The sequence below is a fragment of the Macrobrachium rosenbergii genome, chromosome 21 (genome assembly GCF_040412425.1).
Source record: "Macrobrachium rosenbergii isolate ZJJX-2024 chromosome 21, ASM4041242v1, whole genome shotgun sequence".
NCBI lineage: Eukaryota > Metazoa > Arthropoda > Malacostraca > Decapoda > Palaemonidae > Macrobrachium > Macrobrachium rosenbergii.
Genome location: NC_089761.1, coordinates 66,922,693 through 66,950,686, shown reverse-complemented (window position 1 = coordinate 66,950,686; position 27,994 = coordinate 66,922,693). Strand labels below are relative to the sequence as shown.

Here is a 27,994-nt window from a genome sequence, read left to right as displayed (position 1 = left end):
TAGATATCCTCCCGAAGGACATCCACCATCCAGGTCTCAGCTCCGTGTCGCTGCCATGTTGCCCAATGGCTCGACAGGCACACCCCCACCTTCAGCAGCTGTTGGGGGGGAACGCTGCCCCTAGCGTTTCCCCTTCTTCTTCTTCCCTTTGCCCCCTTTACCGGATTGGAAAGTGGGCTGAAAGGGACGGGAGGAACCCCCTTCTCGAGGAAGAAGAAGGCTGGGTGTTTCCTCGGGACCCCTTCGAAGACTGGAACTTCTTAGGGGCCGAGGAAGTGCCAGCCTGGCCCGAAGGCCTGGCCGCAGTGGAATGCGAAGACCCGGAGGTCTTGGCCACTGCCTGGTGGACAAACCGGTCACTGTCATCAGCCCGGCGTTTGTCCACCGCGGCATCCACCAACTCTCTGGGGAAGAGAGAGGCGGAACCCAGCAACGGTCCATTCCTAAGGGCACTGCCAACTCGAGACCTACAGACCTGGAGAAGCAAGAGAGAACGGCATCTCTCCGCTTCAGAACCAGGTTTGCCCACAGGTTCGCCGTCTGGTGGGCGAGGTAGGAGATAGCCCTACCCCCAGACTGGCACAGTCTCCCAAAGGCGGAGTCCTCCCCAGGCACGATGGTGCCCGAGGAAGCAGCTACCTTCGATACTGTGAAGGACCACAGATCGAGCCAGGAGACTGCTTGGAAGGCCGCCATGGCGGTGGCTTCCAGGGTTGCAGCTTCTTGCTGGGAGAGGGAGATACTCCCTGCAGTAAGCTGCTGCAACGTCAGACCCGGATCCAGACGAGTCAGGTCCGGGTCAACCTGTTTAGTCGGCAATGCCCCTACAGCTGGAGTGTAGAAGCGCTTCTGGCGAGGCAGAGGGTGGGGAAGAAGCTTATCCGAGCAGCTCGACCTAAGTGCACTGTCTTGCCCAGACACAAGACTGTTTACCTGGTCGAGGACCCCCTCGGCAAGCGTGGACCACGGCAGCCCCCACCAAAGCCTTGGGTTCCTTCTTGGGTCCCCAAAAGATTGGAGGCACGAAGGATGATCCACAGTTGAGGCTGTGGTCCCTTCCCCGAGGTCGTTGTGCTGACAAATCAGCGCAACAACCTCTGCAAAAGTCCTCTGTATCTCGGGGGTGTCCGCATCCTGGGGCAGAGGACCCTCGAGTCCCTCCAGAGTGCGGTCCTCCTGATCTACTCTCCCTGCAGGAGGGAGGACCTCGGCAGACCCCCGTGATCCTCCCTGCACCATGCAGGCGTAAGACCTGGTCGAGCCAAGGACCGAGCCAGGTTCGTACGCCCACAAGGTAGAACTCTGAGGAGAAAACTCGCCAGAATTCTTCCTGTCCAACTCGCGCCCCTTGGAAGGAGCCGAAGAGGCGGAGGGGACAGGCGAGGAGGATCAGGCGCTCCCACTGGCCTTGCTGGTAGAACCAACAGGTGCAGCGGGCTGGGAGCGGTCACCAACCCGCAGTGGTGGCGGCAGCCCGGGTTGAGGAGAGTGCTTTTGCCTAGGCGAAGCAGTCTCCCAAGGAGAGCGGAGCGGCTCGCATGAGCCGAGCCGCGCGCTCACTTCCCCCGAGCCAGGCTGGCCGCGCTGACGTGGCCGGGAACTGGGAGGAGTCGAGCACATGTCTGGCTGGCGCGAGCTTGCACTGTCCTCTAGATGCGCCCCAGTCTTCTTCGAGACTGTAGCCTCTCAGGAAGACTGAGAAGGGGACCTCTTCTCCACCTCTCCTGGCGTTCGGCCCCAAGGGGCCAAAGCACTATCCCAAGAACCTGACTTGGCGCTCACAGGAGTGCCAGCAGGAAGAGCCGGGGCACCTGCATGCCCGGGTTCTTTCTCTCGCCCCACACGCCCTGGTCTGCACGGCAAGAAGTTTCTCCTGTATCAGCCTGGGGTACCCAGGTCTCCTTAGAGACCCGTTTACTCAGAGCAACTTGCGTACGAATGTCTGACGTGGACTCGCTGGCCTTAGATGCAGGTTTCTTAGGCACAGCGGGGGGGGTTGCGGACCTTGGTCTGCATGCCCTTGGCTCCCGATGCAACTGACCCGGAGGCCAGGGCAGCGGTTCCCTGATCCGTGGATCGGGAAGAGCCGACGAGAGATCCCACTGCCTTCCCTGTGGAAGGAGGCAGTCCCTTGGAAGTCTCGGTGCGATACTTCTTGGGGGGAGGAGAGGCAGACTTCTTCTTCTTCGGCCGAGAAGCCTCGGAAGGAGAAGAAGAAGAAGAGGCAGCAGACGAAGACGAAGATGATGACACCTTCCTAGACCTCTTCTTCTTCTTCTTCGCCATCTTCTTCAGGATCGCCGTCAAGTCCCCAAACCAAGCAGACGCAGCCGATGACTCAGGAGCAGGCGGAGGGGCTGCAGCAGTAGGCGCATCCCGGACAGAGAACGCGGTGCTCGGGCCAGTACTTACCTGGGCGGAAGCAACTGGGTGGCGGCCAGGAATGAAAGGAAGCGGGGCCAGGAATGTAGGCACCGGTGGTGCACGGGCAGCCAGGCCAGGCTGCGCCAGGGTCGAAGGTATGGGGAGAGAAACAGAGGAAGTGCCGGGCTGGAGAGAGAAGCAAGGAGCTGGAACCATAGTCGTGATCGGGCCAGGGTCAGCAATGGGGGCAGGGACAGTCACGTACGGTAGAGTTGACGTCACCATGTAGGAGGGGCCTGGTCGCATGAACAGGGCCAGGAACCCAGGAGGCAGCGGTACTGCATGGTGCACGGCAGGGGCAGCCGAGACCTGGGTATCCAGGTGTGAAGCCACCGACACAGGGAGCTTGGTAAAACCTGACATGGTGACCAAGGTGGTGATGAGAGTCGCTGCGGTGTGAGTTGTCACGGGAGCGCTGGACAGATGTGACACCAGACCCTCCAGTGACGGAACGCCAGGTAGGCCCAGGTGTAGCCAGGTTGATGAATTGTCTGCCACCTGGCTATCCAACCCAAAACCTGAAGCAAAAGTTGGGTTAGGCTGGGAAGACTCCACCTGCTCTGGAGGAAAAAATTCCCTTCCAGAATGGGAAGAGACCCCCAAGAGGATGTCCCAGTTCACCTCTCCCCCATGCCCTTCCACACCCAATGAAACGAATGAGGAAGGGGAGGGGGAGTCCTCACCCGAAGGAGAGGGAGCAAGTAGGGGAAGCTCGCCGGGAGGGAGAAACGAGCCCGACACATTCGCCACCACCGGAGTCGTCGGGGGCGTATTACCCTCAGACAATTCCTTGGCAAGCTTACAATGGTAGCGTCTACTCCCCTCGAACTTCCTCCACTGCTCGGGGGACCAAGAGCAACACTCACTACAAGGAGCGTCGCCCGAACACACACGCCCTCTGCAAGATGGGCAGAGAGCGTGTGGTCCGCGTCGGCACTAGACCTAAATGAATTGCATTTCTTGCCTCCCACCCCAGGACACACACGCTGGGGATAGGAAGGCTTAGAAGGCTTGTCCATATTCATGACTGATAAAGAAAAAACAAAGATTTCCCACCAAAAAAAGGAGAAAAGAGGGCAGTCAGGCAGAGAGCGACGAACAACGTCAGCATTCTACGACGGCCGAAAGCAAATTGGAATGTTTACATCCGGGCAGGCGGTACTCCCGCCTCCCGGACAGTAGTCAACTGCCTAACCACATTGTTTGAAGTTCAACGGCCGTTTCAGCCTATGCCTGAAAGTAATCCCTGGGGTAAAGGACCTCGGGTTTGTATATTGTGTCGGAACAAACCAAATACGCAATACACAAGGGTAAAATAAGGGGTTGGATTTGCATTATATCATATAAGAATATTATTCTCCAGATATAAGCAAATACAGCAACACACTAATATGTATCAGCACTGAGGGAAGAGCAACACATTCTGGGTCTCTCTCTCTCACTGCAAAGTGAATGCGAACCGACTGGGTGGGCGGGACTCCCACCCATAGTTGGCAGTTGACTACTGTGCATATTTAACCACCTTGTTTAAAGTTAAACGGCCAGTCTCCAGCTGCGCTGAAGTATATTCTGTAGGAAAAAATACTGCATATAGCTATAGCATGGCAGAAAAAACTGGGGCAAAAATCCAACTAGGACAGCATGAAAAATATTTCTACTGTTATTTACAAGAGAAAACAAAAGAAGCTTAGGTATAGCAGAAAACTTTATAACTGGCTACCAGTAGAAATGAAAATACCAGTAAAGCAGAATATTAGATGAGCCAAACACTCATTTACAAAGGAAATATCATACATGAATGCAATAAAACGTGAAAAGCATCAGTGTTGTCACAAAAATTTTAATCCTTATTAGATACTGAAAGTTGATCAGTGTCATCATTATCAAAGCCTGAAAACTCGTTATCACTAATACTGGTATCACTGTCTTCAAATAATGAAGAACTGTGGCCTGAAATTAACAGAAGTTATACTGAAACAAAATATTTAACTGGATTTCTATAGGATAAAAAACAAGCAGTTTCAATAAGAATCATTGGCTTTCGTTCATAACTGCCACTTTTCAAAAAATCTTAATACCCCTTCAAAATAAACATAGCAGCAGATGCATCATAACTGAAGGAAAAAATATTTTTTCTTTAAATAATTTGCTGTCTATTATAATGAACTTACCAAAATAACAATTTTTAAAGTAAATTGTATTTTTCCTAACTATACAAACCCGAGGTCCTTTACATTAGGGATTACTTTCAGGCGTAGGCTGGAAATGGCCGTTGAACTTCAAACAAGGTGGTTAGGCAGTTAACTACTGTCCGGGAGGCGGGAGTACCGCCTGCCTGGATGTAAACATTCCAATTTGCCTTTTGGCCCAGGCATCAGATTGAGGGGTGGCATGAGGTGGGCATAAAGTGTAAAGGACCTCGGGTTTGTATAGTTAGGAAAAATACAATTTACTTTAAAAATTGTTATTTGTTCCGACACAATATACAAACCCTCGGTCCTTTACATTGGGAGACTTACTGATTGGAGGGAGGAATCTGATTAAGTCTCTATGAACTGACTGGAGTTCACCACCTTGTCTTCCCTTCCTGGTCGTGACAGCGAGGAAGGGAAAAAACTGCCTCTGACAAAAGATCGGGTTGTAAGAAACGCAGGATCAGTTGTCAGACTTCTGGGTCATTTTGCATGAAAGAGGAAGACGTCAGTTCATGCAAAGTAGGCTAGGAAGAACTTGATGTCGGATGACATAAAGGCAAATACTGTACAAGCATTGGGTTTGTCTTATAGTCATGGTCTCCTTCCTCCCCCTTGCAAGAGGAAGGAGAGGGGTTGCTTCTATCAACCTGAACGGAAAAATAGAACGGGAGCTCCCATTATGTGCTTACCTGCATCGACCGCCAGATCCAGCTTGTAACAGCACGTCCGCTCCCTGCTCGTGGGAAGAGAGCCAGGATGGGGAGAAAGAAGAGAGGCCAGTCACTCCACATTCATTCTCCCATCACAACCATACAACTTAGACAAGATGCAACCTGTCCTGTTAGAGGAGCCGGGTAAGCTACACAACTTGTTGAGCAGCCACCACAGGACCCAAGGAAAAAGTGTCCAAGGACTTGTGTGCAACATCCCGGAGGTAGAAGGAGGTGAAGGTAGTCTGCTGAGACCACACCCCCGCCTTCAGCACATATGACACCGACATATTCTTCCAGAATGCGAGGGATGGACCAATGCTGCAGACCTCGTGAGCTCTCGGACGAAGCGTACCGGTGTCATCTTCTCCTGCAGCAGAGTAAGCTCTCCTTATCGTCTCACGAAGCCAGAAAGAGATGGTGTTCTTGGACACTTCTTTCTTGGTCGAGTCAGTACTAACGAAGAGTCGTCGACACTCAGGCCAGAGGTGTCGATTCCTCTTCAGATAGCGCCACAGCACTCTAACAGGACACAGTAGCATCTCGTCTGGTTCATTACCTACAAAGTCCTCTAGGGAGGGGATCGTGAAGGACTTGAACCGTGCGTCAGGGACCGAAGGATTCTGAGTCTTCGCTATGAAATCTGGGACGAAATCGAGAGTAACTGATCCCCATCCCCTCGAGTGTTTAACATCAAAGGAAAGTCCGTGAAGCTCGCCAACTCTCTTCGCCGATGCCAGGGCTAGCAGAAAGACGGTCTTTAGGGTCAGATCCCTGTCTGACGACTCTTGTAAAGGCTCATACGGTGCACGAGTCAGGCTCCTTAGGACGAGAGTCACATCCCATGCAGGGGGCCTGAGATCCCTGGGTGGGCAAGACCTTTCCAAGCTTCTCATTAGTAGAGATATCTCGAAAGAGGAGGAGATGTCTACTCCTTTCAGCCGTAAGACTAGGCTGAGTGCAGCACGGTAGCCTTTCATGGCTGAAACAGAGAGAAGCTTCTCTCGGCGAAGGAAGACAAGGAAGTCAGCGACCTGCTGAACAGTAGCTCCGACCGGAGAGATACCCCTTCGACGACACCAACCACAGAAGACGGACCACTTTCCCTGGTATACCGCTGCAGAGGATCGTCTGAGGTATCCTGCCATCTCTGTTGCTGCGCGACGCGAAAAGCCTCTTGCTCGCAAGAGATGGTGGATAACCTCCAGCCGTGAAGACAGGGAATGCACTGCCAGGTGGAACTGCTCTACGTGAGGTTGACGCAGCAGGTTGGGCCAGGGGGGAATCTCTCTCGGCGCCCGGAGAGGAGAGCTAGCAGGTCTGGATACCAAATGGCCTGGGGCCATTTGGGTGCCACCAGAATCATTCTGAGATTCGGGGTGATCATCGCCCGGCTGATCACTCGGCGAATCAGACAGAACGGAGGAAAGGCGTACACGTCAAGGTTGTCCCACGGGTGCTGGAACACGTCCTCCGCAGCAGCCCATGGGTCCGGCATGACAGAACAGAAGACCTGGAGCTTTCTGTTGTGCCGGGTGACGAACAGATCGATGGCTGGACGCCCCCACAGGTCAAACAGCCTTTCCGCTATCTCCTGGTGGAGGGACCATTCGGTCCCTACCACCTGGTTCTGGCGGCTGAGCTTGTCTGCCACAACATTCCTCTTGCCTGGAATGTACCTGGCTGACAGCTCTACCGAGTGAGTCGTGGCCCACTCGTGCACCTGCATCGTCAACTGATGAAGGTGGCGGGACACCAGGCCCCCCTGCTTGCTGACGTATGCCACTACCATGGTATTGTTGCTCATCAGTACCACAGAGTGTCCCATCACTCGATCCCAGAACTCTTGGAGGGCCAGAAAGGCCACCTTGAGTTCCAGAATGTTGATGTGAAGGCGCTTGTCGTCTCGGTGCCACACTCCCGAAGTCAGCAACTCCTCCAGGTGTGCGCCCCATCCCTCGGTCGATGTATCTGAGAACAGAAGCATGTCCGGAGGGGGAGTATGCAGGGATACTCCTATCAAGAGGTTCCTGTCGTCCAACCACCAGCAAAGGTCCTCCCTCACCTTCTCGGAAAGAGGGATGAGGAAGGACTGTGGGTCTCGGGACTGGGACCAATACTCCTTTAGTCTCCACTGAAGAGACCGCAGGTGAAGACGCCCGAGGCACTAGCTTCTCCAAAGACGACAGGTGACCGATGGCGACTTGCCATTGCCAGGCTGGTTGCTCCTGTCGTGGCAGGAACAGTTGTGCTGCCTGCCTGAACTTGCTGATACGAGAGTCCGAGGGAAAGACTTTCGCTGCCACCGTGTCTATCAGCATGCCCAGGCACTTTATCCTCTGCTTGGGGGTGAGATCTGACTTCTCAAGATTTACCACAATCCCTAGATCCTGGCAAAACTCGAGGAGCCGATCCCTGTCCTGTAGCAACTGCGAGTGAGAGCTCACCAGGACTAGCCAGTCGTCGAGATACCTCAGTAGACGTATCCCGTGCGAGTGGGCCCAAGCTGACACAAGAGAGAAGACTCTTGTGAACGCCTGTGGAGCGGTCGAGAGCCCGAAACAAAGTGCCCTGAACTGGAAGACCATCTCCCCGAGGACAAAGCGGAGGTACTTGCGAGAGGACGGATGAATGGGTATTTGAAAATGCGCATCCTTCAGGTCCATCATAAGCATGAAGTCGTTCTCCCTGATGGAGGCCAGCACGGATTGTGCTTTTTCCATCGTGAACCGAGTCTGGCGAACGAAACGGTTCAGGGGAGAGAGGTCTATGACCGGTCTCCATCCTCCTGAGGCTTTCTCTACGAGAAAGACACGGCTGTAAAAGCCTAGAGACTGGTCCGACACGACTTCTACAGCACCCTTGCTCAGCATGGCTTGCACTTCTTGCTGTAGTGCAGTGTCCTTCGAAGATCCTGAAACATAAGTTTGGAGATGGACCAGAGAGTAGGTGAGGGGAGGCCGAGACTCGAAGGGTAGTAGATATCCCTCCCAAAGGACATCCACTATCCAGGTCTCGGCTCTGTGTCACTGCCATGTTGACCAGTGGCTCGACAGGCACCCCCCAACCTTCAGCAGCCTTGGGAGGGGGAATGCCACCTGTAGCGTTTCCCCTTCTTCTTCTTCCCTTTGCCCCCTTTACTGGCTTGGAAGAAGAAGGCTGGGTGTTTCCTCGGGACCCCTTTGAAGACTGGGACTTCTTAGGGGCCGAGGAAGTGCCAGCCTGGCCCGAAGACCTGGCCGCAGTAGGAAGCGAAGGCCTGGAGGCCTTTGCCACTGCCTGGTGGACAAGCCGGTCGCTGTCATCGGCCCGGCGTTTGTCTACTGCGGCATCCACCAACTCTCTGGGGAAGAGAGAGGAGGAACCCAGCAACGGTCCATTCCTAAGGGCGATTGCTGACTCGGGACCTACAGACCTGGAGAAGCGAGAGAGAACGGCATCTCTCCGCTTCAGAACCAGGTTTGCCCACAGGTTCGCAGTCTGGTGGGCGAGGTAGGAAATAGCCCTACCCCCAGACTGGCACAGTCTCCCAAAGGCGGAGTCCTCCCCAGGTACGCTAGCGCCTGAGGAAGCAGCAACCTTCGATACTGTGAAGGGCCACAGATCAAGCCAAGAGACTGCTTGGAAGGCCGCCATGGCGGTGGCTTCCAGGGTTGCAGCTTCTTGCTGGGAGAGGAAGATACTCTCTGCAGTAAGTTGCTGCAGCATCAGACCCGGATCCAGACGAGTCAGGTCCAGGTGAACCTGCTTAATCAGCAACGCCCCTCCAGCTGGAGTGTAAAAGCGCTTCTGGCGAGGCAGAGGGGGGAGGGGATGGGGAAGAAGCTTATCTGAGCGGCTTGAACGAAGTGAGCTGTCTTGCCCAGACACAAGACTGTTTACCTGGTTGAGGACCCCCTCAGCAAGCGTGGACCACGGCAGCCCCACCAAAGCCTTGGGTTCCTTCTTGGGTCTCCAAAAGGATTTGAGGCGTGACGGACAATCCACAGAAGAGGCTGTGGTCCCTTCCCCGAGGTCATTGTGCTGACGAATCAGCGTGATAACCTCTGCAAAAGTCCTCTGTATCTCGGGGGTGTCCGCATCCTGGGGCAGAGGACCCTCGAGTCCTTCCAGAGTGCGGTCCTCCCGATCTACTCCCCCTGCAGGAGGGAGAACCTCGGCAGACCCCCGTGATCCTTCCTTAATCACGTGGGCGTAAGACCTGGTCGAGCCAAGGACCGAGCCAGGTTTGTACGCCCACGAGGTAGAACTCTGGGGAGAAAACTCGCCAGAATTCTTCCTGTCGGACTCGCGCCCCTTGGAAGAAGCCGAAAGGGCGGAGGGGACAGGCGAGGAAGATCGGGCGCTCCCACTGGCACTTGCTGGCAGAACCAAAAGAGGCAGCGGGCCGGGAGCGGTCACCAACCCGCATTGGTGACGGCAGCCCGGGTCGAGGAGACTGCTTTAGCCTAGGCGAAGCAGTCTCCCAAGGAGAGCGGAGCGGCTCGCATGAGCCAAGCCAGGCTGGCCGCGCGGACGTGGCCGGGGACTGGGAGGAGTCAAGCACGTGTCTGGCTGGCGCGAGCTTGCACTGTCCTCTGGATGCGCCCCAGTCTTCTTCGAGACCGTAGCCTCTTGGGAAGACTGAGCAGGGGACCTCTTCTCCACCTCTCCTGGCGTTCGGCCCCGAGGGGCCAAAGCGCTATCCCAAGAACCTGACTTGGCACTCACAGGAGTGCCAGCAGGAAGAGCCGGGGCACCTGCATGCCCAGGTTCTTTCTCTCGCCCCACGCCCTGGTCTGTACAGCGAGAAGTTTCTCCCGTATCAGCCTGGGGTACCCGGATCTCCTTGGGGACCTGGGTACTCGGAGCAACCCAAGCGATCTCAGAGTGTCCGACGCGGACTCGCTGGCTTTAGAAGCAGGAATTTTCTTAGGCACAGCGGGGAGGGTGCAGACCTTGGTCTGCATGCGGTTGGCTCCCGATGCGACTGACCCAGAGGCCAGGGCAGCGGTTCCCTGATTTGAGGATCGGGAAGAGCCGACGAGAGATCCCACTGCCTTCCCTGTGGAAGGAGGCAGACCCTTGGAAGTCTCGGTGCGAGACTTCTTAGGCGGGGGAGAGGTAGGCTTCTTCTTCTTCAGCCGCGAAGCCTCGGAAGGAGAAGCAGAAGAGGCAGCAGACAAAGACAATGACGATGACGAAGACGAAGACACCTTTCTAGACCTCTTCTTCTTCTTCTTCACCATCTGCTTCAGTATCGCTGTCAGATCCCCAAACCAGGCGGGCGCAGCCAAAGACTCAGGAACAGTAGGAGGGGCTGCAGCAGAAGGCACATCCCAGGTAGAGACCGCAGTGCTCAGGCCAGCACTTACCTGGGCGGGAGCAACCACGTGTCGGCCAAGAATGAAAGTGGGCGGGGCCGGGAATGCAGGCACGGGTGGTGCGTGGGTAGCCAGGCCGGGCCACGCCAGAGTCGAAGGAATGGGGAGAAGAACAGACGAAGAGCCGGGCTGGATCAAGAAGCGAGGAACTGTAGTCAAAGACGAGCCAGGGTCAGCAACGGGAGCAGCGACAGTCACATAAGGGAAGGATGACATCACCATGTAGGCGGGGCCCGGTCGCGTGAACGGGGCCAGGAACCCAGGAGGCAGCGGTACCGCATGTTGCATGGCAGGGGAAGCCGAGACCCGGATATCCAGGTGCGAGGCTACCGATACCGGGAGCTGGGCGAACCTAGACATGGTGACTGATGTTGTAGTGGCTGTCGTTGCCGAGTGAGTGGTCACTGGAGTGGTGGAAAGATGAGAGACCAGTCCCTCCAGTGACGTGCCAGGTAGGCCTAGGTGTAGCCAGGTTGATGACGAGTCCGTAGCCTGGCTATCCAGCCCGAGACCTGAAGCAAATGTCAGGTTAGTTTGGGAAGCCTCTACCCGCTCTGGAGGAAAAAACTCCCCTCCAGAATGGGAAGAGACCCCCAAGAGGATGTCCTGGTCCAACTCTCCCCCGCGCCCTTCCACAAGCGATGAAACGAAAGAGGAAGGGGAGGGGGAGTCCTCACCCGAGGGAGAGGGAGCAAGTAGGGGAAGCTCGCCGGGAGGGAGAAACGAACCCGACACATTCGCCACCACCGGAGTCGTCGGGGGCATATTACCCTCGGATGACTCCTTGGTAGGCTTACGACGGTAGCATCTCCTCCCCTTGAACTTCCTCCATTGCTCGGGGGACCAAGAGCAACACTCACTACAAGGAGTGTCGCACGAACACACACGCCCCCTGCAAGATGGGCAGAGAGCGTGTGGGTCCGCGTCGACGCTAGACCTAAAAGATTTACATTTCTTCCCTCCCACCCCAGGACATACACACTGGGGATAGGAAGGTTTAGATGGCTTGTCCATAATGGAATTAATAAGAAAAAACAAAGATTTCCCACCAAAGTGACGAAAAAAAGCAGTCAGGCAGAGAGCGATGAAGACAACGTCCGCATGCTACGACGGCCGAAAGCAAATTGGAATGTTTACATCTGGGCAGGTGGTACTCCCGCCTCCCAGACAGTAGTTAACTGTCTAACCACGTTGTTTGAAGTTCAACGGCCGTTTCCAGCCTATGCCTGAAAGTAATCCCTAATGCAAAGGACCGAGGGTTTGTATATTGTGTCGGAACAAGAATAATTTAGGACAAAAGAGAAATTTCAGTCTGAAAAATGTTCCTAAATGGTCCTTAAAAATATAGCAATTAAAGAAAATTAGTGAAAAATGCTAACTTCTAGAAATGGGTAAACAAAGTAAGCAGTTATTTTTTATGAATGTTGTGAGCTGCATAGCTATAGTTACTTAATGTTTAAAATCATGATTCATGAGAGCCTGTAATACTGTATTGGTAATTTTAGGTCTCTCCTCTTATCTCCACTGAAACACAAGTGAATTAAAGTTTTGTGTCAGAGAGATGTGAAAGAAGCAATGACTCCTTTTCATCAAAATACGAAATAGCCTATACAGTATGTGGAATTAAAGTCAAACGCTTTACCTTTCACTTTTGACTGTTACTGCCAGTCAGGTAGAATGCAGCACATTAAATCAGGGTGATGTTATCCCCTAAGTATTACTGGTTTAATTCCCAGTCAAGGTTAAGGGGGTCCAGATAGGTCAAAGCCCCCTGGTCCATGTCAGATTAGGGTAGGTTATAGGCTATCCTACCTGACCAAAGGAACAATTACTTTAGAATGTAGGCTAGGCGTATCCCTGTTATCATCAATGCCACATTCTCAGCACATTCTGAATTTTGTATGTTTGTTATTCTAGAACTTTGGCGATTTATAAAAATAAGCAATGGGTTCATTTCATAATTCAAATAGCTTAGGACTACTGACTTTGCTCTCTAGTGACTCCAGTTTAGGCTACTCATACGTTTTTCTAGGGTAGGCTACTTTTAATGAATTCAGAGTGAGAGGAAACTTCTGGAATTTTGCATTTCATGTTAATTCAGAAACCATTTTTTATAGAAATATATATAAGTGGGTCAATTTCATACTTACAATGTCCACTTCATTCTAAAATTACTATTTTGTTTCACTCAGCTCATGGGCTACGCTGCATCATAATTGATAAGGAACAACAATTGCTAAGGATAAGTGTAGGCTACGGCCAGTCATTTCAACGCCTGCATTGCTAATAGATTAAAGCTCGTACACCCTCAGACTCGAAAGGAATAGGCCTAGGCTAGCCTTGCTTTCGAAAGGCCTGCCTAGCCTACAGCCTCAAATAGCCATAGTCCTGACCTACCTAAGCTATATGCCACCATACACTGTTTACTTACAGTATCATTTTGTGATGTTACCCCTTATCTGCTATTCCCAAAAAGTTAGACTGCAAATCACTGCAGTCTTAAGATTTTCCATTATTGAGTCGCAAAATTACACCCTTACTTTTAGCGGTTCGTTTGTTTACATTCTTTGAAATGCGTTACCAAGGCAACCGAGTATTGTTTCGTTATTAACTCTAACTATTTTAGGATTAGTCTATGGATCTAGAGAAAATATTTGCTTCATTTTAAAATAATGAATTTACTTGGTGCTACTATCATTTAGAAGTAAAAATATGAACTAATATTGTTAAGTATAGGCACACAGAAGAGCATCATTACTTAAGAAAAATAGAGCTGCGGCGATTTTTGCTTTCATCTGGAATTATCAATGGAACTTCATCTGAATTTGTGATAATGTGTTGGACTGTATTCTATAACGGCAAAGTTTTCTTGTCTTTTTAACTATAATAATTATCAACACTGGACTTTTCCTGCTCCATTGAAAATAACGTAATCATCAGACGCAGCTACGGTTTTCGGTAAAATCTGTCCACTGAAGCAAGTCTAAATCACACAGTTTGAATTCTTCCGACAGCAAAATAGTCTTAGTTTATCGAGTTTATTAGTTATCTAACTTTGATCCATCTGCATAATAAATGTTCTCCTTACAAAACAAGTTAAATACAGACTTACGTTTTTTTTACCTGTTTCTGAACATTTTGCCCACAGGTTTCAAGTAGGCCTACAGTTTCGTAAGCCACTAATATCACTTTATTTACAAAAACTGATGACTTTGACTATCTACAGTACTTATGAAGATTAATGTATTTGACAAGGTTTCTACTCAATGCACATTGTAACTTCATACTGACTCCATCCTTCATGACCCTTTTGACTGTTATCTTATTCAGTTTACCTCAGTTTCCTTATGTATTTGTCATTCGTTTTGCTCTCAGCTCTCGATCTACAAGGCTTTTAATTTCAATCAATTAGTGTATAGTTAATGGAGATGATCACCAACTTTCCTTTGCTTTTTGTCAAGAGTGACATCCTCCACCTGGTAGAGATCCTTCTACAGCCAATTCTGACCTAGCCAATTCTTTCCTCTAAAAAAAGGCCAGAGCCACAATGGAAAATTGTAGGCTTGCTAAGGATGAGCGTTAGAAAACATAGGCAGCAACATGATGGATAGGGTTAAAGCGTTTAATGCTTTATTTCTTTGGTATCTTTTTGATTTCACCCGAAAGCATGATTAAAACTAATAGGCAATGGCAGGGGTCGACCGGGTCGTTGCCTTTAGTCAGTCAGGAGCTGTGCACTACAAAGGTACTGGTTATCCCTCAGTGTATTTAGCCAATGAATCCTTCGTGGATTCTACCATTAAATGGGGAGGGCCCAGAGGGGCAGTTTGTAAATTCCCCAAGTCCCGGGTATTTAGGGGGGAGGGGTTAAGAATTTCTCTGTTGATATATTCTACGGATAAATTAAGAATAATCTAGAGCTGCCTTTTATGTCATAGAATATTAGTAAAGGTCAAAGACCGCAGGGGAGAACTGTGAAATTATTTGTATTAGTCTATTATCAAAATATATAATTCGTTTTCTATTAAACCAGCATATTTTCTGTTGCTTCTATTCAGGTAACACTGCCGAATTCAAAGTACACAGAATTCCGCACTTAAGACCCAAACCCCGATTTTTCACAGTGTACAGAAATGTAATTATTCCTCGCAGGATTAAACTGTAACCATAGTCCATTTACCCAACTTACCCAAAAGGGGAACTCTAACAGTGACCAAAAAAGGGGACTCCTGACAGTGAACATCTTTCCAACACCAAAGTTCATTTTATTCTCACATATTGTGGCGGAATTCAAAACCACAAAAAACAGTACACAACACTCACCTGATCCTCGGTTGCTGGAAGATGGAGTAAGGCGTCCACGGTCGCCAACACAGCACCCAAAACCACACAAACAAAACAAGGAAACATAAAAAAAAAAGATAGAACTATATACACAACAAGAACAGCACACTAACAAGAAAAACCAACAACTCTCAAAAAGCATACAAAAAAACTGTCCAAGACCAAACGACTGACCGGCACTAGCTCTGACTCAAGACTCAAGACTCAAAAACCGAAAAAATCCTTCACATATTCCACAGACAGACAGCGCCGTAAACAAACTAACGACCTCATCCCTCTTCCAACAACCGAAGCACTCACTAACGACAACACTTCTCACACACTCTCTCACTCTCTCTCTCTCTCTCTCTCTCTCTCTCTCTCTCTCTCTCACACACACACACACACACACACACAAAACGTTGGGAAATGCTAAATACAAACAAATTTATTCATCCCTCTATAATTCTCCCCCCTGTTAGCATTTCCCAACCAACACCTTTCACACTGCATTCAAATCGCCTTACGCAACACCCACGGATGCTTACTAGCAGGTCCTCTAGATCGCGTTCGCGGGCACGCAATCATTCTCTCAGAATCATTCTCTCTTCTAGCAACATTCAAATTCACATCTTCTCCTCCATTCTCTCTCAGATTCACGCTATCTTCTTCACTATTACCACTCTCAATTTCATCCACAATCTCATCTATACCCTCTAACTCGTTCCCAAATACCTCCCCCAATTCTTCAACTAACCCATCCCATTCGCTCATTGACCTTTCCAATTCTTGCAACGATTCATTCATGCTTTCAATCACTCGTGATATTACTGCTACGCTCTTTACTCTTACACTTTCGCTCACCTCCAACCGTTCACTAACCCCTACACGTTCAGTCAACTCAGTTATATCAAACCCGCATATGCTATACGTTCTATTCATACCATCCCATTCATCCGTATTACACACTTTATCACTCATTTCCACTTTGGCACTCACACCCCTATCACACAACTTACGACCATTCCGTTCACTTACGTTCTTCCCTTTCTTACGTTTCCTACCATACTCTATCAAAACAAATTGCTGATCCTCATGCAACAACCCCTCACGTACATGCATCACACGCACTGCTTGCATCCTGGAGGATCCACCCATTTGAACCCCCTTCACACTCTGTTTCCCGAATTCGCTGTCACAGTCACCCTCTTTCGTCTACATACACTTGATACATGCCCTTCCATTCCACATTCGACACACTTCGCTCTCGGTTCTGAACACATTCTCGCATAATGCCCATTCTTACCACAGTCGCCACATATTGCATTCACTCTGGTACCCCTACAACCATTAGCAATATGACCCACCTGTCCGCACCTGTAGCATTTAACCCCCCTATCTTTCGTACACTCCCTTACCAAATGTCCCAATTGCCCACACCAAAACACGCTCCTAAAGCCCACCTACACTCATTCTTTGTATGTCCTTCCTTTCCACATCTAAAACACTTCGCTCGACTTCCACTCACCGACCTTCCCCTTTGTACACTACTATCCCTAACCCGTCCAACCCGTTGTTCCCTTACAAACCCACCATTCATCCTCACTGGCACCTCCACATTACTTGCTCTTACACTCCTATCTATTACACTATCTGCCATTCTCATTGGGCCCCTCAACACTGCATCCCTAAAGCTTCCAAACTCTGGCACTCTCTCATCTACCCCAGCCCTTACACTCACACTTCTGCTCTCTTTTATAACCCTGTCAAGCTCATAATCTTCTACAATTTCAAAATTTCTCCCCAAGTCAACCTTTCACTCGTCCATCTTTTCTTCTCCTTCCGCTTCAAGTTCACAAATTCTCTCACTCCATCTGGCACTGTCTCTAACAACTTTCGTACTAACTCCTTACATTCATCTATCCCATCATCCCCAAACTTCTTCCTCGCCAATGTCTCCAGCCTACAAGCATACAATGACAAGGTTTCCCCAGCTTTCATTCTTGCCTCATCAAATCCATTCTTCCTCTTATACTTAACACTCTTTTTCTTTCATACGCCTTGCTTGCTCAACTAGTCTAGCTTTCACCTTGTCATACTCAACATCTCCCACACTCATAATAACCCTATACATATCAAGCAAAACCCAGTCAAATATTCTCCTAATTCTCGTGCCCACACTCTCTTACTCTCCCCATACTTATCCTGACAAAACCTTTCATACTCCCTAAAGAAATCATGCACATCCCTACTTCCATACTCATTATACTTTTCACACCGGGGTACCTCCCTCACATACATAGCCTTTCTCACTTCTTTCTCACTTTCACTCTCACTTTCGCTACTTTCACTCTGTCCTTTCATACCCTCTTCCGAATACAAAGAGTCCACTTCCGCACTTACATTCATCTTACTCATTACACTCTTCTTCTTCCTCTTTTTATCCACTTTTATCCATTCACCTCCATCCACCTCACTACCACTAATATCTTCACCCTCTCCCTTCTTTCCTGCCTTTCCCACTTCTCTGCCCCTTCTTACCAGTTTCCTTTCCTTTTCCTTTCTTCCCTTTTTCTTCCCCTGACTTATCCTTACTTTCCCTCTGTTCCTTCCCTTGCTTTTCATTCCCCTTTTCCTTACCCTGCCTCTCATTCTCTCGTTTCTTACTTCCTATTCCCACATCACTTTCATCACTCACGCTTCCATTCACTTCCTCCTCCAGAGGACCTTTTCTCCAAAAACACCCTTGAACTCTTGCCCTTCACACCTTTCATTCCAGATCCACCTCTCTTCCAACAGCCCATTCTCCAAAAAGCATTCCCCATCTCCTCCAACTGAACATACCTTTCACCATTGACGTTTTCTTCCACACCTTTCATCATTCCTACATCCAACTTTTCTATCCACCCTCTCTTCCATTCTCTTAGAGGTGTTTACTGACTCTTTCATCTTGTCCCCCTTTCATTTCTTCTTTTGCACTACAGCCGGCCGACAAAATAGCATTCCCCCATCTCCTCCAACTGACTCAGCCTCAACTCCTCATTCTCACTCCCCTCAGCCTCCCATTCTCCTCCTCCAGCCTACCCTGGAGTTCCCTAGCCACTCAGAGTTCCTCTCTCAGTTTCTCTGTCTCACTCATCCTGACCTCTTACTCTCACTCTACCCACCACAAACAATCCTAACAGCTATTATACAACAGCCCCACGTTAGGCGCCAAATATTATGTGGCGGAATTCAAAACCACAAAAAACAGTACACAACACTCACCCTGATCCTCGGTTGCTGGAAGATGGAGTAAGGCGTCCACGGTCGCCAACACAGCACCCAAAACCACACAAACAAAACAAGGAAACATAAAAAAAAAGAAAGAAGATAGAACTATATACACAACAAGAACAGCACACTAACAAGAAAAACCAACAACTCTCAAAAAGCATACAAAAAAACTGTCCAAGACCAAACGACTGACCGGCACTAGCTCTGACTCAAGACTCAAGACTCAAAAACCGAAAAAATCCTTCACATATTCCACAGACAGACAGCGCCGTAAACAAACTAACGACCTCATCCCTCTTCCAACAACCGAAGCACTCACTAACGACAATTACACTCTCTCTCTCTCTCTCTCTCTCTCTCTCTCTCTCTCTCTCTCTCTCTCTCTCTCTCTCTCTCTCTCTCTCTCAAAACGTTGGGAAATGCTAAATACAAACAAATTTATTCATCCCTCTATAATATCTGCAGATTTTGCAATGAGAATGGTATTCTCTTGCCTATAGAATTATAGTCTCGAAAACGAAAAAAACGATGGAGCACAGGCATGGCTTTCCTATTTGTCAGGAGCTTGACATAGCCTAACACTGGTTACTGTCCTTGACCTTGGTCACTGTAATGTCGCAAATCTCGACCTTTGCATGGGAAGGCCATTACCTAGACTTTGAATATATTCACATCAAGAATTAAGAGACGTGTAATAACGATCCCTTTATATGTGTGCGTACATTTTATGACGTCTTCTTCTTCTTCTTTCGACCTTATTAGTCCCACTGTATAGCAGGGTCAGCCGCTCGAGTCAACTCCCTCCATCTATTTCTATTCCTAGCATCTTCTTCCCCCCGTCCCACCTTACCCACATGCCTCCTCACCACATCCACCCATCTAATCCGTTGATGCCCCACACTCCTCCCCATCACTGGCATGTTCTTAGCTCTCTTGATTGGTTCCACCTCCTCTTCTTATTACATGGCCATAGTATCTCAAACGAGCTTCCCTAGCCTTCTCCTTTACATTACTTAGCCTATACCACAAATTCTTCTCATATCTTGACTCTCCCTTCTTTCCAGTAGTGATATTCCAGCAATCCATCTCACCATCCTCATTTCGGTTCTTTCCAGTAGTCCCTCCTCGTTCCTCTTAAGTGTCCAGGTTTCTGCCCCATATAATAGTACAGGCCTGATAACTGTCTTATAAATCTTCATTTTGAGCTTTAATGACATTTTCTTGTCTACAACAACTCCAGTTACTTCTCTCCATTCTCGCCATGCTTCTTTCACTCTGTCTCACTGCTTTCTCAGTACCTCCCTCTTGTTATTATTGATCCCAGATAGTTAAACTTATTGTTCTGCTTTAGTACTGTACCATCTTCCACTTGAATGTTTACTTCTTCATGTCCCTCTCCACTACTAGTCATTAGCTCTGTCTTTCCAATGTTCACTTTAAATCCTTTCCTCTCTAGGGCTCCTTTCCATGCTGAAAACCTTTCTTGCAGTTCTTCTTCTGTGTCTGCTATACTGACTAAATCATCAGCGAACAACAGATCCCATCATCCCACCATTCATCGTTGTTCCTTAATTCTGATGTCAGTGTATCTATAACGACGAGGAACAAGAATGGACTCAGAGCTGATCCCTGATGGAGGCCCACCTCCACAGGGAACGTCATAGTCTCTCCATATTTTGTTTGTACAGCAATTCTTGCGCCCTCATACATCATCCTCACTAACCTACCAACTTCTCTGGTACTCTCTTTCTCAAACACCACTAGACTACTCTTCTTGGTACCCTGTCATACGCCTTTTCAAGATCCACAAAACACAAGTAAACTCTCCTGTTTCCTTCTAGATACTTCTCTTGGACTTGTCTTACTATAAAAACAGCATCCATTGTGCTCTTGCCTTTCATAAACCCAAACTGCTGCTCATGTATATCTATCAGCTCTCTCAACCTTCCTTCTACTATTCTTTCTAGTATTTTGAATACATGCTCCAAAAGCTTTATTGCTCTGTAGTTCCCACAGTTTAACACGCCTCCTTTTTGTTTATACAGTTTAATCATCCAGTAAATTTTATGACTTCGTAAATTTACAAATAAACAATATTGCCAACGTAAGGCAAGAGACCGTAAACAGAAGCAGCACCAACCAAACAACTTCAGAGCACTATGTTAACTGGCAATAACACGATTGACAAGTCGCATTCAGCAATGTGAAACCCTCTTGATTTAAGACCACCTCGCTCTGGTGAAGAGGCTCTTGAACAGTTGGGAATTGGGATTCATTCCAGTGTTCTAGTCCAAAAATTCTATCCATTTCTATTTTATTTTTAGAACAAATTGTTTGGATGTTTCAACCGTTGCTAAATTTCCTGTGTTGACAAATGGGGAAAGGTATCATGACTGGGATTAAGGTTCATTTTTAAGATAATAACAGGAACTGTGAGGGGGGGGGTGTCTTCCATTTGATAATTTTTGGACCTGGGTTGATATTTGGGTTAGGACTCTTGGCATTATGTTTTCCCAACATTTATACCTCTCTAATTGTGTTCATGCCATCCCTTCAGGAAAGGGTAGAGGCTGGACATTTGGGAGTCAATTCCTCCAGTTCCTACTGGTGTCATTAGTGGAGAAACAACCCCCTATGAAACGTCTGTGATACTTTTTTTAATATTCTCAAACCATTTTTTCCAATACATTACTCATGGAAAGATCCCATGATAAAGGTAGTGCCCCTTGTTTGTAGACTACCGATACCGGCAACGAAGGAAGGAAAAGCTACGGACAAATTTGTAACGACTTATAGTATTAACACATCAGAACCATTCAATTACAAGCAAAATCTAAGCGAGTATGAAATAATCTCTGATGCTTTTGTACCCAGTTCTTATAATGAATAACTGAACTTAAACTTCAATTACGGTGATGTAGATATCTGTGAAGTTACAGAGATAAAATCAAATGTGTTGCAGACAACCAAAAATTTCTCCCCAGAATGGAAAAGAATTGCTGGTTGGACTTGAATCTGTTTTAGCAACTAATAAAGAATCTGTGGTCGGCCGAGATGAAATCCTACATGTAATGATTAAAGATGCTGTAGAAAACACACACAGTAAAAACATTCATTTTAAGTATTATAGATCGAATATATGTTGACCATACTTTTCCACACATCTGGGAAATAATGCTAGTGTTACCTTTTATTATCCGTTCCCTGTCGAGTGCGGATTCAGAAACATGCATTCCACCACAAGGTGCCAGTCCTCATAGAATTATTCGCATTTAAACAACATTTTTAGTGCATTTGAATTTTATCTAGAAAAGGCATATGACATCACATGGAGGCATGGTATTTTGTAGGACCTCTACGATTGCGACCTGTGGAGGGGCTACCCCTTTTATTAAAAGTTTTTTTAAATTTCGTAGATTTCAAATAGAAATAGGAGTGACACACTTAGTGATTCATAGGATAGCAAATTAAGTGTTACTCGTTTTGAACTAGCAAACAGTGTCATTGCAAAAATAATCCAGAAAGATGTAATGTACTCACCATTTGTTGATGATCTCCCAATATTGTTTTCTTCCACAAGAATGGTAGTGTCAGAACGTGTGTTCATTATTGTCGAATAACGGGTGTCCATCCAGATCCAGATTTATATGTGAATGGGCAAAGAATTCCTTGTGTTGAATTCTTGAGTTGAAATTTAATGGTAAGCTCACATGGAACTCTCATTTGGCTGATCTTAAGGCCAAGTGTATGACGCCCATGGACCTGATGAGGGTTCTGTCTCATACTTCCTGGGATGCTGACCGCAAACAACAACTGAGACTGCAAAAGGCGTTAATCCTACAAAAACTGTGCTATGACAGTGAGGTCCTCGCATCTACCTCTTCACATACAATAAAAACTAAACGCCATTCATAATATGAGATTCTGGATATCACAGGAGCCATCCGATCATCTGTTGAAAGGACCAGTGAAGAGTTTTAGATAAAAAAAGGTAATCCTTTGTGAATTCTGATTCTATTCCCTGCTGTGAACGTCTTTTGTTTTTGGGTTCTCGGTTCCGTGGTTGTGTTGTCATGCGGCCGGGGTGCTGGTCCTTGGCGGCAAGTTGTTGTAACGGATTCGCAATAAACCTTGTAACCGGCCCTGTATTTAATTATGCTCGTCCTAACAAATGGCGACGAGAATCCATGCAGAGGAGCATAGGGCCTACAAGAACTTCATGTGGATGTAAGGATTTTCCAGGATTTTTGATGAGTTCAGCATAGCCTACCGGCTCTGAGGACACTTCCGTAAGGCCAGTTGATTGACGGCGATGGTGCGGAGGTTAGGCAGAGTTCGCCTATGCTGCTAGTGAGGATTTTCAATTCCCCAGCTGTACTAGTTGATGCTTCGATTTATTGTGTTTTTACCCTACCTTACCTGGCATATAGGCTGCTACCTACAGTTTTGCTTCATCTTGCAGTTTTGTCCACGATGGCGACGACTAGCCTACTCAAATTAAGATTGATCCTTTTAATTCTTCTCAGATAACCCTGGATCTTTGGCTTAGTTTATTAGAAGCTAATTTTAATAATCTTGGAATTGAGGGAGATAACAAAAAGAAAAATGTTTTGCTAGTGTCGATTGGAGCTGGTGTTACATGCTTAATACTATTTTTACACAAGAACTCCATCTCTTGAGAAACAAAATTTGGAGCATTATCTGATACAATGATATAAGGTATACCAAAATTACAGAATGTCTTCCTCAAATGACCAATGGTAACAGCTGACGTAGTGGAACTAGAAAAATGAATATCCAAAAATTTACTATGAGAGTCTACAATTATAAAAAAATATTTACCATCCATCGGTCCTGCATAATCTATGTGCAGTCGAGACCATGATTTACCAACAGTAGGCCAAGACAATGTAGGAGCTCGAGGATTTGTAAAATTCTTAAAACAAATGCTACAATTCTTTGTGACTTCTCCTATGTCCTGGTCTATCTTTGGCCACCATACCCAATTCCTTGCCTCAGCTTTCATAGCATTTATACCATTATGCCCACAATGCAAATGGTTCAAAACCTTACATCTTAACTCAACAGGAATCAAAACCCTATTTCTATACAATATTACATCATTATGGAGAGATAAATCATCTTTTACAGAGGCATATTCCAGAAGTGACATATCTTGAAAATTGTGCGATGGAAGGAAGAAAACAAGTCCATTAAAAGGTCCACTTTAATAAAAGGCTGAAATTCTATGTGAAGTTATTTCAGAACTGGTTGCTGGTGGGCTTGTTGTCGGAAAGAAGGAATTTCCTGTGTCAGAAGTAACTACAGGTATGCTGTCTTCCTTCTCCTATCCTCCCCGCTATTCAAGAATCCCTGAGGACATAAATTAAATAAGAAAAAAGTAGAGGCAAGCTCTGCTAAATCACTCAATAATTCAATAAATAAACTCAGTGGTTAAATTTAAAAGTAACTTGAATTCTGAGCAATTGGAATTAAAGGATAGCCTATATTTTGTCACCCACTTAACGTGGCAACCACCTAACCACGAAAGGCTTGACGATCCGAAAACTTCGGCGTAAAGTAAACATAACAGTTGGCTACTAATGTAAAAACTGCCTCAAATCCTAACAACTTTCCTAGGGTAACATGCAAATGTTACAGCAGTGATAAATTACGAATATTTTAAATACCAAATCCACAGGGTTTATTAATTGGGAATTGAGCAATGGAATATTTATCTACGATAAATAAATTGACAGGGAATCACTTTAGAAAGTCAGCATATCTTTCGTAATGACGTACCTTATCAATTCTATTCCTCGAAATTCGGCGAAGATGGTGTATTGATGTTAAAACACTTATGGCTGGTCTCGTCTTGTGCAGGATGGCGGAGAAAAGAGGATATACTACTCCTCCATTAAACGACTTCGACAAACGGTAGATATCATTCCTCTTGTAAAGCCAGCCGTACGTCCAGTACGAAAACCTTCCTTCAACTGCCTTTTTTCTTTCCCCTGCTGGTGATGGTTCCTTTAGATTTCGTATTACTGTCAAAAACAAGACCACCAACAGATAGTTCCGAAAAAGTTAAGTAGTTTACGCTTCAAAGGATTTACCGTCAAAACGAAAATAAATAATATGCTGGGTTTTCCTTCAAGCGCAAACGACCATTAATTATTATAATGCATAAGTTATCAAAACAGGTTGTAAAAAAGGAAAAATAAACAATTGAATATATAATTAACTAACCAACTACCAACAACAAAAGGAACAAAACCGTTCTTTAAACAGATAATTTTCAACAACATATTATGTTCCTTTGACCATCCTAGCTTCAAACAATTTTTCAACTGAGAAAAGTCACTTAGGATAGTGTTTCGGCGCAAAACGCCATTAATGATTAAGTCTCCGCTGAGCTTGGATGACTTCCCGTTTTCTTCAAGTTTTAACCCTAAAGGAAAAAATCAAACAATTGAACATATTCAGGCATAATTAACTAACCAACTATATTATTGTTTATTGTTTCGACCGGGGTGGCGGCAATGGCAAAACCCAAGTAGGTTTTTACGTCCGCGAACAAATGCTGGTCGACTTTAACGGTCTTCCCAGCATCCAGAGAGGACGCAACCAGACACCAGTGTTTCCAATTTGCAGCTTTCTTCCTCTCCTACGGCACCAGGCTCCTGTCGATCTCCATCCTGAGAAATTTGGGACTTCATCATAATGGGGCGCAAGCGCCTTGAAAACTGTTGCCGGTCTCTTCGTTAACAGGTGGGAAGACCCACCATCAGCATACCAGTATGCACACCTTATGTTCCTTTGACCCCAGCCAAGCACGGCATCCATAGGACACATTCAAACTAAATTTTTTCATTACTGAGACAATACAATTAGTCCTTTTTATTGGTCACACATTGAATGTTTCTTCATTCACAGGCATCAAGACTGTATCTATATTGAAAAGAATGTCTCATTCAAAATTGTTTATTGTTTCAAGTCAATTCCATTGTCTCACAGAAAATTTTCCTGTTTGACAGTCGGTCGCAATATAAACTGCCTGGATCTGTAATAAAGCAGCAGTAATTTGTACCTGCTCGTTTCTTTGACAGCTTACAAGACAATGTCCTTATTGGTGAAATGTTTAACTGCCTGAAAAGATGTCATCAAAATCAAGTAATTCAACCAATTTAACATACTCAGCTGGTGTACCAGAATGAAAATCATCATCAAGTGGCAATCTGCTTAAGGCATCAGCAATTACATTTTCCTTCCCAGGTTTGTGAACTAATTCATAATCATACTGAGATAACAACAGAGCCCATCTTTGTATTCTAGAATTAGCATTACATGGAATCTGTTTCCCTCTTCCAAAAAGTCCCAGTAATGGTTTATGATCAGTTCTAGCAACCAGCCTATTTTTATACAACCCTATAAAAGTAGAATAATAAAGAGATTATTGTGCTACATGGGACAGTTAAGTAGGGGAAAGTGAAGGATCGTCTATAACAAACTGTTTAAGTGATTCATTGTAGCTTTCGTGCGAGTAGGACGTGTCTGTGAAGTGCTCTGTGAAAAGTGCCTGACTTGCGCGATGTTCAAAGTGAATATGAGGAAGAGGAAGGAAAAAGAGAAAATGAATACTGTAGAAATTAAATCAAGTAAAGGGAAGATCAAACTATCATACGAACATTATCGCTTAATTATCGAAGCAGCACGTACAGATGGAACTCTAAATAAAATACTAGAGAAGGATGAGTCAACCCAAAACGAGAGAGTGTCAGCAACCTGCAGACATTGCTCTGGGGAAGCTGACGAGGAAGGAACTTGTGAAATGTGTGACGTATGTTTCATTATGAATGTTCGGGCATCGAGGTCAGATAGGCTACACACCCATACTTCGTAGTGATAACATAATGTACATCTGTAATAACTGCAGGAGGCCTGAACAAAGAACACACAAAAGACTCATTGAAGATAAACTTGAAGAAATAAAAGAAAACACAGATATCAACAAAGTTGATTCAGGATTCGGCTCAGAAAACTAGTGACGTAATGATCAACATAGATGAAATCCAAAACAAAATTGATAATGTTGATAAAGATGTAAAGACCATGACAAACGTGGACAAAACTTATGCTGAATCACTAAAGACCAAAAAAAAAAAATGCTTCTGAGCAAATCTACAAACGAAGAAAGCACAGCAGCAAATGAAAAGTGTCAAATTATGAGTAAAATAACGGAGCCAGTTGAACAGGTTAAAAGACAAGAGATGGACACTTATTTGTAGGATTTCCAGACAGGAAAAACTTAGAAAAGGCAAAATTGGAGATTCAGAATATCAACAATATATCAGTAAAATGAGAAGGGTAAACGTGAACCAAAAATAAAAGTAATGTATGTCCCGAAGGATGAAGGTGACATTGTCGATAACATTGCAAAGAAAAAATCCATGGGTAGTGCAGCAGATTGCTGTAAAAATCGTTCAGATAGTGAAACAAGCATGAAATTTGGCACAAAACATTCCTAAGACTACGCTCTCTTAGAAAAGGGCGCTGGCCACCTGAAAATCCAAGATGGCGGCTATTTTTCAAAATGGCCGCCATCTATGTTGAGATTCACTGGTTTGGGAGCATCTATTGGATGGAATATGCCAGTTTTTTTTTTTTAAACCTCGACTTTTAGGTTATAAAAATGTTCCATACCACACATTTTATTGAAAACCCTTACTAAATGAATTGTAACAAGATGGCGTACAAAATGGTTGCCATAAAAGTTTTTTTCTATCCACAGCGCTAGCAGACATAGAGACCAACTGTTTTATTTAATGGTATATTCATGTGATCAGACAGTTTAACTAATATGCTATTTTCAACTGAAATAGTAATGGTATGGTCACATACAACATTGTGTCTAAGACTGTAACCATAAAAGAAAAGAAGAGAAATACGGACTAAACGCAACCAATCTATGTATAGGTCTCTCAACCTACACCTTTGAAAAATTCGGAGGATAAGAAGGTAGGCATAGCATGACACGTTGGATGCTCAAGCTAGATTATCTACTGAAGAGAGGCAATATTTATCTAGACTTCACATTTGCAAGTGCACAGAGCTGTGCAGGGGAAGACCCAGCTTGCCAGCACTTGCACCTTTCCCGACAGCCTGCTTTGCATCCACATTTGGTAAGCTGTTGGCAACTCTTGGCTAAGGGCGAGTTGGTTGTCCAGAGGACTTGCCATGTTTCACCAGACTTTTGCCATCCCCACTCAGCAGGGTTCTCTGGCTGTGGCTGACACTGGGTGGCCTGCCCCACACACAACCAGCCTGGTACGCAGCACGCTTGGTGTGTTGGAGGAGAGCTCCCTGGTTGGTGGAATGGCCTCATATGCCCTTTTGTTTTCTGGCAACATATCAAGTCTAGCCTCATCCACAGTGCCAGCAGTGCTGGATCTTTCATACAAAGTATGACAAACCTCTCCAGGACCTTCAGGTCACTCTCTTCCACTCTGAGAGGGTAGTGACTCAGTTTGGAGAACACAGTGGGCAGGCCTCTGGAAAGATGTTCCATGTCTGCCAGGCGGTCTTCTTGCCCTTGCTCCGAAGGCTGACACTGTATCACAGCCTGTGAACGCATGGAAGAAGAGCATGCCATTCACCTTCTCCTGGCCCAGAGAGTTGCACAGGTCATGCACAGCAATCCAGC

At 46.6% G+C, this 27,994-nt stretch overlaps 1 protein-coding gene across 1 annotated transcript in view; it reads right to left on the bottom strand.

Annotated features, from left to right (window-relative positions):
• DZIP1 (DAZ interacting zinc finger protein 1) overlaps positions 1-13,271 on the bottom strand; it is a 69,910-nt gene extending 56,639 nt beyond the window's left edge. The window contains exon 1 of the mRNA XM_067123944.1: positions 13,124-13,271. The gene's annotated coding sequence lies outside the window, so the exon portion shown is untranslated. The remainder of the gene's footprint in view (positions 1-13,123) is intronic.
• Between the last annotated feature and the right edge of the window lie 14,723 nt (positions 13,272-27,994).